Raw genomic sequence first — 19,115 nt, 5'->3', positions numbered from 1 at the left:
ACTTCTTAAGTGTAGCGATAGGGAGTGCCTAATTGAATTCTCGATTATTCTTTGCATTAGGTAAGGGGTGTTACAACGGTGCATATTTTGCTCCCCTTATTTGAACATCATTTTATAACTCAATATTGAGTTATTCAATATTATTTATCAATAATAAATCATTAACATTGCAACAAAATTTTTTGATGTGTATTAATACAGCAATAAAATTCAATTGCATTCTCATGATTTAGATGTCGCCAACAACTTTATAAAGCATGATATATTCTATCATTCACTATTTGAAACATCCCAAAATTAGGCCTAGTAAGAATAGTGGTTTCGGGACTACAAATATGACATTAAAATATTTGTTTTATGATTATTATGAAGTCTAGGATATAAAAATAAGCATGTGTTAAAGTTTCATGAAGAAGTTCTAAGTATAAGGTATCTAATCGGTAATTAGGGACCAAATTGAATAAGTTGTAAAATTTTGGTTCTAGAAGAAATTTGTATGAAATTGCTTTGAATTATTAATTAGAAATCCTTAAAGAGTAATTTTCTCAATTTCTAAGTTTTTGGACATAATTAGGCATGCATGGAAAATTTTGAAAGGTTATTAAAGAAGGGCATTTTGGTCATTTGGTAATAAACTAAATAAAAAGGGAAAATAAAAGCAAAAATCAGCCATTTTTCTTCTCCATGCTGCCGAAAATTGAAGGGTCACCATAGCTAGGGTTTTCAACATTTTCAAGGCCTATAGTAAGTGCTCCCTAGCCCTATTTTTAACGTTCTTCGTATTTTTGAGATCTTCGTAACATACTCTCTATTTCTACCCATATTTCAAGCTAGGATTCATGTTTAGAAATTAACCCATGCAAGAGATGCTTGTGTTTTGATGATTTGTGAAGAATATGAGAGTTTAGAGGATGGTAAACAACTTTTGCTAAGTAGTTTTTCATGGAAATGGCTTAAGGGACCATTTTGTAAAAGTTGTCAAAATGGGTAGAAAAATATGAAATGAAAGAAAATGTGGGCTGCTATAAGCAAGAAAAATATTTGGCTAGGCTTGGATAACCTAAAAATTTCATGCATTTCATTATACGAGCCTAGGGACTAAATTGTAAAAGTGTGAAAGGTTAGGGAAAAAATGGTCATTTTGCTCGGGGTGAAATTTAGGCCTAAAACGAATAGTGTGATGTATTGATAATTTATTTTTGCTTATATAGACCTCGAGAGACCAACTTCGAAAGTCGACCGAGGAAAACAAAAGGTTTCGGAGTAACCGAAATTCAAATCCAAAACGATTACTAGGTAAGTTCGCGTAACTCGAATGTAAACTATTTTAAATACATTAAAGATGTAATTTTATGTATAAATTATAATATCGATATGAAAAATACTATAATTCATGAAAAATTGATGTTACAATGAAATGTCCCGGTTGAATAAAAATGATACATGATGGATTTCTCGAAAATGAATTAATGGTAGAAAGGATCTAGCCCGGACGGGTGATCCTATAGTGATCTAGCCTCCTGAAGAATATGTGTGCTGAAATGGATTTAGCCTAGACGGGTAATCCAATTAGGATTTGACTTTAGCCTGGACTGGTAATTCAAATCCGAACTCATAGGAGTTTATGTCATTATAAGGGATTTAGCCTGGACTAGTAATCCTGACATTGCTCTGTGAGTTTATATTACAAGGGATTTAGCCTGGGCTAGTAATCCTACCGTAAGAACGAGGTTCATGGGAGTGCGTATTTAAAATGATCACTTGCATGATTTGACGGTAAATGAGATATCCATCGAGATCCTGAGAAATTCAACGGGTTTAAAATGAGAAATGAGAATGGAAATGCTTGAATTGATGAGCTCATCTAAGACTAATGTTATAATGTATTTGCCTGAGACTAACTTCATGGTCGAGTGTATGTGATAGGGAAATTATATTATGCATGTTGGCATGAATATCTATTATGATTGTATGCTAAATAACCGATAAGTTTACTTTCCCGTTATCCAAACTTACTAAGCATGTAAATGCTTACCCCCTTTCATCTCCCTTGTCTTACAGAGCTCACAGATTTGTGAAGATTGAAAGACAGTTAGAGCATTTTCAACACTATCAACTTGTCTTGTTTTGGTATATAGAAAATTTTATTTTGTTACAATGGCATGTATAGGATTCTTGGTCATTTTGTTATATATGTTTTTTGGCTAGCCAATGTAAGGGCTTGAATGATATACTTATTCATTTTGTATATGGCCATGGGATATGGCTCATTTAATGTAGGTTGTGAACCTACTAATTGTGCATGTTATGCTTAAATGTTTCATGTGATGGTTAAATGTGTTATATCATGAATGGACATGTGAATGTGGCCAAATCACTTGGAGATGGTTAGGTCATAATTGGCAATGAGTTATAAAATGAGCCAAGTATAAAATGTGATTACTGAAGTGGTAATCCTTAACACAAAAAGGATAACCTAGCATATGCTAAACCAATGAGATGAGGTTAACATGCATTCGACTATGCTAAGATGGGTTATGGACATATTTAGACAATGTTAAATACTATTGAAGTTTATAAATGTGTATGGAAGTTGCGGGTGACCATTGGCTTGGAAAATAGCCTACAAAAAGGTCCACACGGGTAGACACATGGGCATGTGTCTAGTCCGTGTGTGATACATGGTCAGTCCCCATGGGCGTGTTGTACGACCGTGTGTCCTCTACACTTAGAATTTTAGGTCAGTATCATGGTAGTAAACATACGGGAAGAGACATGGCCGTGTGTCTCAACCGTGTGGAGGACACGACCTAGCACACGGATGTGTGCCTTCGCCGTGTGCCCCTAGATGGATGATGATATCATAAACCGAATGTCTAGGTTTTTGGACATGGGTATGTGTCTAGGCCGTGTGAGGGACAAGGGCCAGGGACACTGGCGTGTGCTCGGCCGTGTGAAAACCCCTGTAGGTTCGAAATGAAAAATAAATTCCAATAATTCAACACGGGTAAGGGACACGGGTGTGTCCCAATGCACACGGGCGTGCGCATTGCCTCCACACGAGCGTGTAAGGTTTAAGCCTAGAAATTCCCTAAAGTTTTTTAGAGTTCTCGATTTAGTCTCGGATCGCTTTTAATGCATGTGTTGTACCTCGTAGGTCCATAATTGGGATAATACGATTTTGTTTGATCGGTTTTAAATTAAAATGAAATTTTATAGCCCGTATTTTTTGGTAATGCCCCGTATCTTGTCCCGGTCTCGGGTACGGGTAAGGGGTGTTACACTATTACCAATACAATGAGTGCATTGAGCACATAAAGAAATGGTACTTCAGGACCATCATTTTATAACATTATTGTTTGACCATTTGTATTTCTTTTCAATATCTCCAATCTACATGAAAAATTAGCCTGATTAATTTTGATTATATAAACACTATTGGATACCCAACAGCAATTCTTTATAATATCATTATGTAACAATTTGTCCTTATTGAACACTTAATCTTCATGTAAAGAAAAATTTTCATTTTTAGATATACTTTCATTATAAAGTTTATCTATCGAATAAGTATTTCTCTTGGAAATTCATCAGGAACTCCAATGATTTTCTCATGAAACTCGAGTTTTATACTTTAGACATCAATATTATCAAATCATTTATATAAGTTGAATACAAATTCAGTAGACGTAAATAAATAACTTTATTTGGTTTTGGCATTCACCACAAATTAATCATTTTTCATAACCAAAACCAAGTGCCTTGTGGACATTCTTGTTACAAGTCAATTCTATATATTATGACTCGTATTTTTTTCACTATTATGCTAACATGTACTCCCCTTGGCTTTACACCTTCCGGGTGTTTAAACTTCTCATCCGAGATGTATTTCATAAGTTATGATAGAAGCGTTTATTTATTTTTGATGAATTGTTCTCATCTCAATGCTTTCAAATATATTTTCATTCAAGATCCTCACTTCTCCATAATATTGAAGTATTATATTTATATTATCATTTTGAACAACAATTTCCTTTTTATCAACTCCATCATATTTAGTTATGACATAACTGATTGAGATTTCCCATTATATTCATAATTTCAGGTACCTGAACCTCTTCTAGGATTTTATCAAAATTTATGCATTGGGTCTTTTCATGAGTACCCGCTTCCTTTAGCATATGACCATCTTCATTTCTTTTTCCATTCTTTCAAGAATTTTTCATTTTATGGAATCAACTAGTTTGTCATGCTTCTAGTGTACGAGGCTAGACCTTTTGTCTCGCAATGCATGCAACCTTAGGCAATTCACTCATCCAAACTCGCCTAAGACAGCCTTTACTCGAGTCGCACCAATTGTAGAACGGGAGCGATTTATGCCAAAAGAAGCAACCAAAAGAACAACAGAAAGTGACGCGCACAAAGTGTTTGAGTAAATGCTCTCTATTCTCTTATTCACAAAGAATAATGAAACAATATAATTGAGTGATTAAAAATGAGGGGGAGGTTCTCGATTTATAGTTGAGCTCCTCCAAAACTGACGGTCAAGATACATTTACATCGACGGACGAGATTAATCATATCCCATGATTTAAGAGATTTACAAGATATGCCATATCAAATCCTATCTAATCTTTACAAGATATGATTCTCTCTATCTTCTAAGATTAGTTACCAAATCAACCTAAGTTGTCATATCTTCGCTACCGGGCCAACCAGGCTTCAATCTGACAGGCTTCTACAATAGTTCCTTAAATCGAGCCAGCTCTCGTGGCCCAAATGATCCCTATCTAAACAATAGACCTCCATCGGATGCATTTGGTGTGATGGTCACGGGCTTTGAACTCTGACCCGTGACATTCTCCCTTACCCATTCTTGCAATGCCCTCGTTGCGACTTTCAAATGGCACTGACTTGTGGTCTTTGATTTCCTTGACTGCCCCACGAGAAATTGGGGTGGTTCTTCCAACCTATATTATAAGTGTTACTATATGGATTGTTTTGAGGTCAAGGATTATTACCCATGTAGTTTAATTGCCCGTTATCCATGTTGTGGCCATAGGGTTGGTATTCTGAATGGTTTGTTCCACCTCCACTTGTTTTGCACTGCATTACTGGGTGAACCTGTGAAGAATTAAGAAAATCATCAATCTTTTTATTTAAGAGTTCTACCTGATTAGAGAGCATGGTGACCGAATCGACGTTGTAAACGCCGGCTATTTTTGTTAGCTTTGTCCTCATGACTTGCCACTAATAGTTATTCAGTGACATCTCCTCTATAAACTCATAGGCATCTTCTGGTGTTTTATTGTTAATGGTTCTGCCAGTAGCTGTGTCAACCATTTGCCGAGTTGAAAGATTCAGACCATTGTGAAATGTTTGTACTTGGAGCCAAAGCGGTAACCCATGGTGGGGGCATCTTCTCAAAAGGTCCTTGTATCTCTCACATGCATCGTAGAGTGTTTCTAAATCCATCTGTACAAAAGAAGAGATATCATTACGTAATTTAGTCGTTTTAGCCGGCGAAAAATATTTTAGTAAAAAAATTTCGGTCATTTGTTCCCAAGTAGCAATTGACCCTCATGGTAACGAGTTCAACCACTGTTTAGCTTTGTTCCCCAATGAAAAGGGAAACAACCGAAGACGTATGGCATCATCAGAAACGCCATTCATTTTAAATGTATCGCATAGTTCTAAGTTGGCTAAATGAGCGTTGGGATCCTCATCCTGCAAACCATCAAACTGAACAAATTGTTGTATCATTTGAATAGTGTTAGGTTTTAATTCAAAAGTATTTGCAGCTACAGCAGGTCTAACTATGCTTGATTCAGTTCCTGTTAAAGAAGTTTTAGCATAATCATACATAGTGCATGGAGCAGGATTTTGATTAACCGCAATTACAGGAGGTAGTTGATTGCCTTGGTTTTCATCCATCTCTTCGGTTGGGAGTTGAGTATCGTCTTCTTGCTCGTTCTCCGTGTATCTTAAGCTTCGTCTTATTTCTCTTTGGTTTCTACGAACTGTGCAATCGATTTCTTCGTCAAAATGTAGTGGCCCTGACGGGTTTCTTCTAGTCATAAACTATAAAAACCTACCAAGAGAAGGAAAAAGTAAATACGTAAGTAATAATAATAATATAAAATTAAATTAAATTGCAAGAATAATAAATGGCTAAAGTAATAAAAATTGAGCGTTCCTAATATCTTAGTTCCCCGGTAACGGCGCCAAAAACTTGATCACGTTATTTCGTGATAGGTTTTAAACATTTATAATTAATCGTTCTTGAAACTAACTATTATCACGATGTAGGCAAGTGTAGCTATCGAACAGTAGTATAGTTTTAGCAAGACCGGATTGTTGAACCCAAAGGAACTAAAAGTACTAGTAATGACTATCTTTGTATTATCTAGCCTAAGAATAAAAAGGTTTTTATTTTAATTAACTAATTATCTAAACTAAGAATGCACAGAGAATGGAATTGGAGAATTAATTTTGGAAAAATCTATTGAATAAAGACAATACCTAAGGAAAAATCCACCTAAACTGTACATGTTATTCTGGCTCCGAATCGGACGATTTATTCATTTAACTTATTCCGTAGGGATCCCTAAGTTACGGTATTATCCCTATTCAAGACTAATAATGTCTAATCCCTAGATTGAATAACTGAGACTTTTCACTAATTAACACTCTAGGGTTGCATTAACTCGATCTATGGATCCCCTAATTAGGTTTCACCCTAATCCGGCAAAATCTTGTCACCCTATATCTAGGCGCGCAATCAACTCCGCTTAATTATGATAAATGTACTCTTAGATAGGGTCTATTCCTCCTCTGAATAAGAGCTTATCTTGAATCAGTATCCTGGGATATCAAAACAATAATTAAGAACAAGTTAAATATTTATCATACAATTCAGAAAATAATAACAAGATTCGTGTTCATAACTAAATAAGAAAACATCTCAGAATAAAGAATACAAAACATAAAGAAAACTCAAAACTCCTGAAGGGGAATTGAGGAGAGATATTCAGTCTTGATGATGAATCCGGCTTCTGAGATGAATCAATCGGCTTCCTTGGAGTAATTCCTTACTCCCTATTCTGTGTGTCCTACTTTTCTCCTCCTCTAGGGTGTATTTATAGGCTTTGAAATGCCTATGAGCCCTCAAAATTAGCCTTTTCTGAATTGGACTCAACTTGAGCTCGGCAAGGACACGGACGTGTGCGATTACTTCAGGCCATGCTCGAGCCTGTTAGAATGGCACGGGCATGTGGGGTGCCCGTGTGAGGAAGTCTAGGTCGTGTTGAGTTCTTACTTTGGCCCATTTTCTCTTTTTTTGGCCCGTTTCTCGTTCCTTTCACTCTCTTATGCTCTTCTAAGTATAAAACATGAAATTAAAGCATTAGGAGCATCAAATTCACCAATTCTAATGGAAAATCATCCATAAAATGCTTTAAACATGGGGTAAAAATATGTATAAATTACAGTTTATCAATTCCCTTCACATACGCCCCTTTTCTCGGACTTGGAAAACCCAAGCTTGTCTTTCCCTAGACCAAGCTTAACCATGGATTCCGCTACTGTCATGGCTTCCGACAGCTTTTGGACACTTCTTTGTTCCACCTCCTGTCTGACCCACGGCTTCAAACCCTTTTAAAAAGCAAGCAATGCTTCTTTCTCATTCACATCTGAAACTTAGAGCATGAGTTCCTTGAACTTTCGAACATACTCCCCTACTGTGGCCCGTTGCGTTATCCCTTACAACTTTTCTCAAGCGGCAAACTCTAGGTAAAATTGTCCCTTCAACTCACATTGGAACTCTTGCCACGTCCCAATCTCACATTGCCTTTTATCTGTAGTCCTACCTCGCCACCATAAAAGTGCAACATCAGTAAGAAATAATGAAGCAATATTTACCTTACTCACATCATCCACGATGCCTTTGGCACGAAACTAGTTTTCTATCCTCCACAAGAAATTTTCCACATCGTATGTAAACCTTGTCCCCACGAACTCTTTCAACTTCGAGACATACTCGTTACTGAGTGCTGCACTTGACACTTTTTTCCCCATAGCTGCTTGGCACAAGGCTAGTTCTTCCTCGTGCTCCTCTATTCTTGTGCTCAAAGCCCTCGTCGTGGCCATTATTTCCTCCTTCAAAGCCTTTACCATGGCTTCGAGAGCATCATTCCTTTCCGTCAACTTCTTCCTTTGGGAATCTAGCAGCTCTTGCACGCTATCCCTTCGGGAAGTGAGACACACGGTCACAAAGTCCCTGACTCTTTTGCACGCTACCCTTCAAGTCCTCAATGCATTCCCAAAGCTCATTGTCTGACTCTTTTACGTCCTCTATGGACTCCTCAAGTTTGCCCACGTGTTCGTCAATAGCCGGAAGGATCTCCCTCAAAGACTTTCTCGCCCCCTTTTGTTTGAACTCTTCTCTCGACATCCCAACGGTGCCTTCGAACCAATAGCTTGGATTCCACTTGTCACGGAGATAGACCTTTCATCTTGCAATCCGTGTGGCCTTAGGGGATTCACTCGTCCAAACTCCCTAATTCAGTCTTTACTTAAGTAAGGATTCTTTAAGAACTCCTCCATGGCACCAATTGTAAAGCAAAAGCGATTTATGCCAAAAGAAGCAACCAAAAGAACAACAGAAAGGGATGCACACAAAGTGTTTGAGTAAATGCTCTCTATTCTCTTATTCACAAAGAATAATGAAACAATGTAATGGAGTGATTATAAATGAAGGGGAGGCTCTCTATTTATAGTTGAGCTCCCCTAAAATCGACAATCAAGATACATTTACATCGACAGACAAGATTAACCATATCCCATGATTTAAGGGATTTACAAGATATACCATATCAAATCCTATCTAATCTTTACGAGATATGATTCTCTGTATCTTTTAAGATTAGTTACCAAATCAGCCTAAGTTTACATATCTTCGCTATCGGGCCAACCAGGCTTCAATCTGATAGGCTTCTCCAATAGTTCCTTAAATCGAGTCAGCTCTCGTGGCCCAAATGATCCATATCTAAACAATATACCTCCATCGGATGCATTTGGTGCGATGGTCATGGGCTTTGAACTCTGACTAGTGACATTAGTATGCCCAAGTCTTATTTTTATCACATTGTCATTCTGAAACATATAATTATTTGGAGCATTTTAGCCGGTATATGTATCAGTTAATATATGCAATCTATAAATATCACCACTAAACATATATGACAACTAATTTTATTATTCAAACCTTTAACTTTTTCACATCTAATAAAAATTCTAAATTTTATCAACTTCATACTTTATGATCCATCTTAATGCGCTATGGTGGAACATAAAATAGATATTGCACATCCAAATATTCTTTAATGAAATCTGTTAGTTTATAAATGAAAATCAATTCTCATGAGACAAATATTTTTTCATGTTGGCCTTGATGCAAATAATACATGCTTATTGTAAAGCAATTCTTATATTAATGGTTAAGCAATTAAATGCAGGTATAGTTTTGCTAACCATTAAGTATAACATATATAGGCATAAACAACTTAACATATATAGCCATAAACAACTTAGTATTATCTCAGATGAAACTACGAAAATCGAACTTGAGATATAGTGCACCAGCGTTGTTAGCACAAATTGCATACTGTAGAGATTGTGCACAATTAAATTACCTTCAAGAAATAATATCGCAAACTTCGGGTTGCACACATGTAATATATGAGCTCATCTATTATTTAGTTATCATCCAAAAATACAACCGACCTCTAACTTCAGCTGGTGTTAGTTCAATATGTTGCCAAAATAACTAGTATTGATGAAAATTATTAAAATACAACTTCTAATTCTTATTTTCATCAAATTATTTTGCATCATCATTGACATGGGATGGTCTAACCGGTCATACCAACACTATGAACTTCTTTTCACTGTCTCATATGTCAATCATATACGTGTAATGTGTTCCTTCAGGGAATATTTATCATATAAAAACATGAGTATCTCATGTCATTTCTATCCATGGTTTTAATGTAAAACACATAAAGATTACTTTCAGCATATATCTTCTTAATCTAAAAAAATAATATTATGTTTTACAAATTTTGGCATCATAAAGAAGTACAAAATTAGCTCTTCAGGAGCATGTAAAAAAATATGCTGTTTTGCAATTCTTTTCAACATGAATGATAAAAATTTCAGATCTTAAAAAAAATTATTTATACATATAAAAGAAAATATATTTTGTATAAAGAATAAGTACAAATAAAACATATGTTAAACATAACATAGAATAAGTTCATGTCACTAATCAATCACATTAAGAAGCATGCAATTAGATAAATTATTTTATATGTCATAACACAATAAAATACAAAATATTATAAGATCACAATAAGATATTAAAACTACAACAACAGAGGTTTAAAATTAAAATTTTCTAACCCCCACCTCTTATAGCATAATTTCAATTCAAATTTTATTGTCATGCATTATGGAACATCTCTGTTTCTTTATAAGACTTTGCAAAATTTAATGTTTTAGACATGCTACAAGCATGTACCTAATGTATTCATATTTATCATCATATTTATTAACATCATCCATTTTTTTTAGCCTTATACTTTTTCACAATTAGTAGAATTATAATGTCACTATAAACTGTGATAATTGATAATCTCATTTTCATTCATTTTATCTAGTATCCATATATAAGTAATATTATGGTATTTACTTCTAGAAATGTCTAAACCAATGAGAGGTCCATAATGTCATTATTTAAAAAAAAAGAAATATTTTTTTTATAAATGTATATGCAATATTTACTTCAGAGAATATGTCGAAATCTTCAAATAGTCAAATTGAGTTTAATGATCAAAAGTGATCATAAAATTTATTATATTTATTGCAAACATTCACTTCAAGGAATTTATAAGAAATAATTTGAAAATTCTGTAAACTTATCTCATATTCTTTGCCAATAAAATCATAAGGTATTATCTGCTCTAAAGAATGATTAATCATTATAAACCATTAATCATTTTGTTTTAGGAATAAATATTTAACAACATTTTGGACCATCCATCTTCCACTTATCTATTTTTCAATAACAAAGTTCCATTCACTTCTATGAATGAATAAACAATATAATTTGTTAACAAAGCCAATAAAGTCATCATTGTTTGCAAATTACCATTGTGATAAATCAAATATGTCTATACATTTTTCCCTTTTCTTTTTAATCAAACCTTGGCAAAATATTCAACCAATATGCATATGTCAAATGATCTTTGAGTATCACATAAATATTTTCACTAAAACTATTATAATCACTATAGTTATAGTGATATTATTATACCCATACTAGCCCATCAAAGACCATGCTCACAACCACAATTATAACTTTGTCATTTTTAATATTGATTATCCAATGCTACATTCACCTTAAGGAATGAAATAGATCTAATAAGATTTTTTTCTCATTATCATAATTTTCTTTCAAAAACTAATCCATAATTTTAAAGAATCTTTTACGTGTTTTCTTACAACAATTTATGATTAATATTATTATACAGTTTTCAAGCATGTATAGATTTGAAGTCCCAACTAATCATTGCATATAATATACATTTACAATAGATAAGAATAGATAAGAACAATCAAATAATTTAATCAAAAATTAAAACTAAACTGTAATGTCCCGATTTTGGGGGTTAGAATTTTTGAGATTTGTAGGTAGGGCCATTGGCTAGATTAGGCATTTGAGTTTGTTTCCGAGTTTTAATGCCAAAATGGGCCTGTTGGTTTGGTAGTTGGTTGTGAGTTAGTTTTCCTTGGGGTTTTGGGTTCGAGTCCTCATACGTGTGATATGGGGAAGTAATTTTGGTTTATTTTTGTTTTAGGTTTAAAATGCTTATTTTATTTATTTTTATTTTGGAGAATAGAAACCCTCCCAAAAAAATAATGTTGCACCTTCTTCTTTTTTTGTTTCTCTCATTAGTCCTTGTTCACATTCTTTTTTCCTTCTTATTCTTTCTTCAATTTTTGTTTTCTAAAGTTTAGCGTTTTGATCATAAAACTTATTTTTGGATTCTTCATTTGGGAATTTTTTCGTTTCATTGTTTTCAACCTTATACCTTCAGAAGTTGGTGCCAAATATTTAGTTATAGTCGTTTGTGTGTAGTGGCTTTCATTGAGGTTTTTGGATCGTTTTGAAGAAGCGAATCGAATGATTCTAGTGTTTAATGTCACGTCTAAGGTGTGTGTTCGAAAAATCTCCCTTTTCGTTATTGAATTTCTGATTTGTTTCTGTGAAATACGACATTTCGTGTGTTTTTTAATTTGACCAGTCGAAGTGTTGATTGTTGTGGAATTGCTTGAAATTTTGAGTGTTTTTGGTGTGTTTATGTGTAATTGAGGGCTAGGGATTGTTTCGACATCAAAGGCACGTTTTGCAACCTGTTTCGGGTGGTTTTGTGGCCACACAAACAGTCCACAAGGCCGTGTGCAATTGGAAATTTAGGGTTTTTGATTATTTTTGGTACCACACAGCTTGGCCACATAAGCATATGTCCCCACATGGGCGTGTGAGATCTCCACACAGCCGTGTCTCCTCTACTCTTAATTTTTAGCACTTTTGGACGGTGAGTTACACGGCTGGTCACACGGGCGTGTGTCCCCTACACATGGATGTGTGTGGCCTTCACATGGGCGTGTGTGGCCTTCACATGGGCGTGTAGACCCCCACACGACCTGGGCACTTCCACACGCCTAGGGCACACGGTCGTGTGACCATATGTCGCCAAATTTTGTACTGTATTTTTTTTATCTGATTATAATTCTGTGTGTTCCGACCTTTGGCTAGGTCTCTGTAGGGGTGGTCGGGACTTTGTCTTAGCCTGGACTTGTGCATTATTAGCAATCATAGCTCTAATTAAGTGATTCTCTTAAGTGTTAATTGATGTTATGTTATATTTGATTCTGATTCTGGGCATTTGAATATGTGCATTTCTAATTTCGTACTCTATTTCTATAAATCTATCTTCAAATGGTGTGCATTTTGCATTTGCATTAATCTTTTTGGGTTTGGTTGTGAAGAGAAAGGAGTCTGATCTATTTTGGTAGTTTCAACTGCAACATGTTTGTACAGCGGTTTACCGCAACACATGATACGACATATATGTCAACTCTGCTGCATATTAACATTTGAGTGACTTAGTCCACATACTTGATGTGTAAGGTTGAATAGGCCTTTCAAGGTCCTACGTGGTGTGTTTGGATGGATGAGCTTAAATAGCTCTTATGGGGTGTGATTGAGGGACGGAGTGGATGGGTGGGTTTTGATATTTGACTGTATTCATATGCATCTGGATATGAGTTCCTTGTCTGTAATCTGTTTGTTTGTTATAAACGTTATGACTGATCTTGCGTGCAATTTGGTGTTAGCGTCATAACAATTCGAATTGTAATGGTAAGCATTTCTATATTGATCGTTGACAGGTTTATCTGTTGGGTAATTTGTGTGTGATTTGGTGTGCTTAATTGCTCTGTTTATTAGGATTTTTTTTATCTCCAAGTCTGTTGTTTGTCACCTTTTGAGCTCACACTGAGCTCGTGTAGCTTACCCCTTTAGTGTTTTCCCCTTTCAGGTACAGTTACATGTTTTGATGCTGGGCTCGATATGCGAAGGTCTCGATAGTGTCACGTTTTTTAAAACAAGTTTTTAAGATGTTTTCTGTAAATTTGAATTCTTAATAAACGGTTTTGGATTGTAAGATCTGTTTTAAACACTATGGTATAAATTTTGGGTTTTATGCAAGTAAGCGTCTTTTGGACTAAATTTGTTGTAATATCGGAATTTTACAACGGAGAGTTTTACATAACTTAAATAACTTTTGTTTTCTAGCTTGGTTAGATTAAAATTTTCCTATGATCACTTTGGTGATCAATGTAACCTCCAAGATTCGATCTAAACTTTTAGGTCGGGTTTTAGGGCGTTACATAAACCAATAAATTCTATAAAAAATAACAAATATATATCCACATAAAAGCACAACAAATAAACTTAAGAAAGGATTTATAAACTCATAAAGATGCATATAGAGAAATATATAAATTGAACTTCTTAATAGAAATTGAATCAAATTTAAAAAAAAAAGATTAGACTTACTTAGGTAGTTGTGGATGAGAAGTAGAGACTATGAGCATTCTTTGCAGTGAAGAGAAAGTGATCATCCCCAAGCAAATCTCGAGCAACCACTCACGATTTTTTTAACTAAATAATTAAATTTCAATACTTGGAGCCCAACAAAATTTTGACGTAAACTAAAGACTTATCGCTCTTGAATAAAATTGTACGGATAACGTGTTATAAAATAGTAATAATAATGCAAAAAAACAAAAGAATAATAGATGAGAATAAGAGAGATTTTTATTGCATTTCTCTTCTTTCCTATCATCATTACAAGTAGTATATTCCTATAAATATAGGGAGATTAGACTCCTCATTTTTTTAATACATAAATAGGAAAAGAAGTTACAAGAAAATAAAAGGTGAAGAGTTAAGAAAGATGAAATGTAAAAGTTTGAACATCCATTTAATAGCATTCATAACACAATATGCAAAGTAATCATTATTTTGGTGTTTTACATATATAAAGCATAATAATAAATTTAATATTAAATATTTTTATTTTTATTTAATTTGATCCTTAATCTTTAATGGAAAGCACCTTTCATTGTAAATATAATTTTATTTTGTTTTATATGGCACATCAATAAATAATTTAAAATTATAAAAAAATTTAAAATTTTACAAAAATATAAACAAAATTGAAGAAATAATTATAAAATAATAAAAATTCAATTTTTAAAAAATGATTTTAATTAGTTTAGACTATTATCTTAAATTTTCACATATTACATACTCGTGTTTCCTTTCCTTTCAATAACGGAAGCAAACACATGATGGTGCAATGCTTCTATGAGCATGGCACAATAACAAATCAAATCTTATGCTATTTGCGTTACTAAAAACAAGTACACAAACAATACAAAATCAAAATTAAGTTTTTAAAATTAGATTTGTAATTGAATTAGTTAAATTATTGATCGATGTAATTAGTTTATCATGTTCAATTAAATATATTATTTTAAAAATTAAAAAAAACTAATTTAACTCTCAATTCAACTTCTAATTCAGTCTATTCACATTCAATTTTCTAGTTAATGAATTTCCTGTGAGAAAATGGATGTTTGTTACTATCCTTTTAAGGGGAGACCCCCATCTCCATTTAACGTCTTTTCACTTTCTTCATAATAGAAAGATGAGAAATAAATAGATTATGCTTTTGCGCTTTTTCTTGTTTTTTTCATAATTAATTTCTTTAATAAAGGAGCAATCAAAATTCTTTATTTGTTATTATTACCGTCGGGTTGATTTCCTAATGAATATCATAATAAATAACTGTTAACAAAGGATATATATTTTTGGAAAAAATTACCATATTTCTTTATTTTCTATAAATAAAATATTTTATTTCCAGCATGTAAAGATTCAATTAATATTGAATATCACAAAGTACAATGACCAAAACAATTTGGGTTCAAATTAATTAGTTTGAGTGCTTTTTCCCCCCAACATTTTGTTTCTTTTTAGAGTTTTGAAGAGAAAGAATATAAGAGATAATTTCTTCTTTTTATTTTTATTTTCTTCTATTATATATATTTTTTATAATTTTATAATTATTTTATAGTTTTTATATATTTTAAAATTTAATTATGTTAACATGACATGTAGGATAAAATGTTTTCACGTCAACAATGAAATGTGAAGTCCAAATTTGCTCCAAATAAAAAAATACTGGCTAAACCAAATTATAATGTAAAGATTGTGAGTTAAATTTGTTATTATATCTTATATATAATTCAAAATAAGCATTTAACAACATAGTTTTACTCAAAATAAGCATTTAACAACATAATTTTACGGCAAAATATATTTTACTTAATCTAATATATAAAAATTAATTTAAAATATAATTTATATTTTAATTAAATTTTATAAATAATTAATATTTATTGCTTGAAAATATTTAAAATTTATATTTCATATATTAAAATATTAACAAGTTATAAAAAATTATTTTTATATTCTTACTAAAATATAATAATACAAACTAATTTGAAAATTACTTAAATACATATTTGTTACTTGATAATACTATGTCTAAAATAAACATTTTATTTCTCAAAAATACTTTTTTGCAACAATACTAAACACTCAAATCTTAAACCAAACTTTTCAAAAATACTTCTCAAAAAAACTTTTCAATAGCACTTTTCAAAAGCCATACTAAACTGGCCCTAAGTCTTTTTTATAATATTTATTTATTTTTGGTCAATTTTAGTTTTAAAATTGACAATTAGGTCCAATTTGATCCTTGATTTTAGATTTTGTAAAAATGGGCTGACGTGATACTCTAAAATTATCATATCATCACCTAAAACTTAAAAAATTACAAAGTATCACGTCATTACACTTTTAACAAAATCTAATTTTAGGGACTAAATTGGACCTAATTGTTAAGTTTATACACTAAAATTGACTAAAAACAAATACAAGTATCAAACTAAATCTACTTGTGAAGTTCAAGGGAAAAAAATTAAATTAAATTAACCTATTTATTAATTAAATTTTAAATAAAGTATAAATTTAGCCTTATTAAATTATAATTATTCTATATATGTTGGTTATATTTTTTTATTCAATGATTTTCAATTAAAATTAATAAAATTTAATTAATTATAAAATTATTTTAATTATTATTAAATTAAATATATATTATATTATATTTTAATATAAAAATATTTTAAAATTGATAAACTAATATATGTAAGTTTATTTTTAATAAACTATCATGAATGTATTTTCTTTTTGCTTAATGGTACAAAAAGTTTCATAATATTTATAAAAAAATTAATTAAGCTATTTTGAACTTTTTTGCATTCAATTGAGCCTTCCAATGAAGAAAGTTGGCCAATTAAACCATTTAACCAATGTTGACCATTAACTCTACTAATATGTTCATTAATGGATAATGAGTCAACAGTTCTTGTACACATGGCAACCCATGTGGATGATTTTGTTGAAGTGATATTACTTTATTTTATATATCACATTAATAAATAGTTTAAAGAATAATTCAATAAAATTTAAAAATAAAAAATATTTTAAAAAATTATTTAAAATAAAAATATGTTAAAATATCTGGTAAAAGTATTTGGAATACCTTTCATTTTAAAAATTATTATAAAATAAAAAATCAAATAGTTTATTAAAAAATTTAGAAATTTTAAATTATTTACAAATGATATAAAATAAATAATATCACATCAGCAAAATCATCAATGTAAATCATCACTGTACAATAATTGCTAACTCATTATCCATTAATAGCCACATTCATAAAATTAGTTGCTAAAATGAGCCAAAGGGTTTAATTGTTCTAAAAAATTTAAAACTTTGTATGAATATGCAAAGAAAAAGACAATTATAAAAAATGAATATATATATATGTATATGTATATTATGAATATCTTATTAAGTGGATATCTATTAAGATCAAGATAAGTTTTGATGTACTCTAAATTCTAATAGTTATTAGAATTAAATCTATACTTCATTTATACTTCTTATGCCTATAAATAGAGATTTTGAAAAAATATTATAATCATCCCATTTATCAATAAAATACATTCTCTATCATTTCTCATATTTTTTTGTTCTTTATTCTCATTATTTTATAACATGTTATCAGCACGATTATCAATTTTTTTTCCATAATTCTAAACCCATATCATCCTTATTTTTTATTTGATAACCCATACCTCAAATGTTTTCTATCCCTTTCTAATCCCCCGTTGAATTACTTTCATTAATTTTCTAACCTAACATTCAAATTGGTTGCTTGGTTATCCCAAAATTGACAAAAAAAGAGAGTTTCAGACTTGTGCAGTGATTTGCTTAAAGTTCTCGGAAGGAATATAATTTAATTTGTCTATAGAATTAAGGTAATCCTAAATTTAATATCACAAATTGTTTTATATTATTTCCTATTTTTATTCTTAAATACATTATTATAATTACATTTGAAAAATAATTTGATTATTATTATTTTATTAATATCTTTTTTAAAGTTTTTTTTAATGATTATAATGTCAAATCTTATAAAACTTGAATTTGTCGCCCTAGACATCTCAGACAAGAATTAGTTGTCATGGGTATTAAATGCTGAAGTTCACCTAGATGCTAAAGGTTTAAGGAATTCTATAGTAGCAAATAAAGAGACATCTAACCAAGACAATGCAAAAGCAATATTTTTTACCCCTTATCATCTACACGAATGATTAAAAGTAGAATATCTCACTGTGAAAGACCCTATTAAGTTGTGGAAAATTTTGAAAGAAAGATTTGACCATAAAAAAATAGTGATCCTCCCCAAAGCTTGTTATGATTGGATGCACTTACGGTTGCAATATTTTAATACTGTAAATGAATACAATTCAAAACTTTTCAAAATTAGTTCTCAACCGAAATTATGTGGAGAGAATATAACTGATAAGTATTTGTTAGAGAAAATATTTTCAACCTTTCTTGCTACTAATGCGCTCCTGCAGCAGCAGTATCGTGAAAAAAATTTAAAAAAATATTCTGAATTGATTTTATACCTTTTAATAGCTGAACAAAATAAAAAAGTTGTTGATGAAAAATCATGGAATTCATCCCATTGGTACTGTACCACTCCCAGAAGTGAATGTTATAGTACATAATAAATATGAAAATGAAAAATATAAAAGTCGCGATCATTGTCATGGTTGTGGTCGTGGACGTAGTGGGAGATGTGGTCAAGGACGTACTAGTAACTATTATCATGGTGTTCATAATAGTGATACTTCTAACCGCCAAAACAAGAATAGCAATGAAGGACAAGAAAGAGGTGGTCAAAATAATACTTCAAAGGTTATTGAGAATTTATGTTATTGATGTGGTATGAGGAAGCATAGGGCACGTACCTATCGTACACCGAAACATTTAGTGA

General features: G+C 31.7%; 1 non-coding gene across 1 annotated transcript; it reads left to right on the top strand.

Annotated features, from left to right (window-relative positions):
* Window positions 1-5,401: 5,401 nt before the first annotated feature.
* LOC121208181 (small nucleolar RNA R71) lies at window positions 5,402-5,508 on the top strand. Its single transcript, XR_005903130.1, has one exon. It is a non-coding gene; the product is annotated as a small nucleolar RNA R71 (small nucleolar RNA).
* Window positions 5,509-19,115: the final 13,607 nt, after the last annotated feature.

The sequence above is a fragment of the Gossypium hirsutum genome, chromosome A01, assembly GCF_007990345.1.
Source record: "Gossypium hirsutum isolate 1008001.06 chromosome A01, Gossypium_hirsutum_v2.1, whole genome shotgun sequence".
Classification (NCBI taxonomy): Eukaryota; Viridiplantae; Streptophyta; class Magnoliopsida; order Malvales; family Malvaceae; genus Gossypium; species Gossypium hirsutum.
This window is presented reverse-complemented; position numbering and strand designations above follow the sequence as displayed.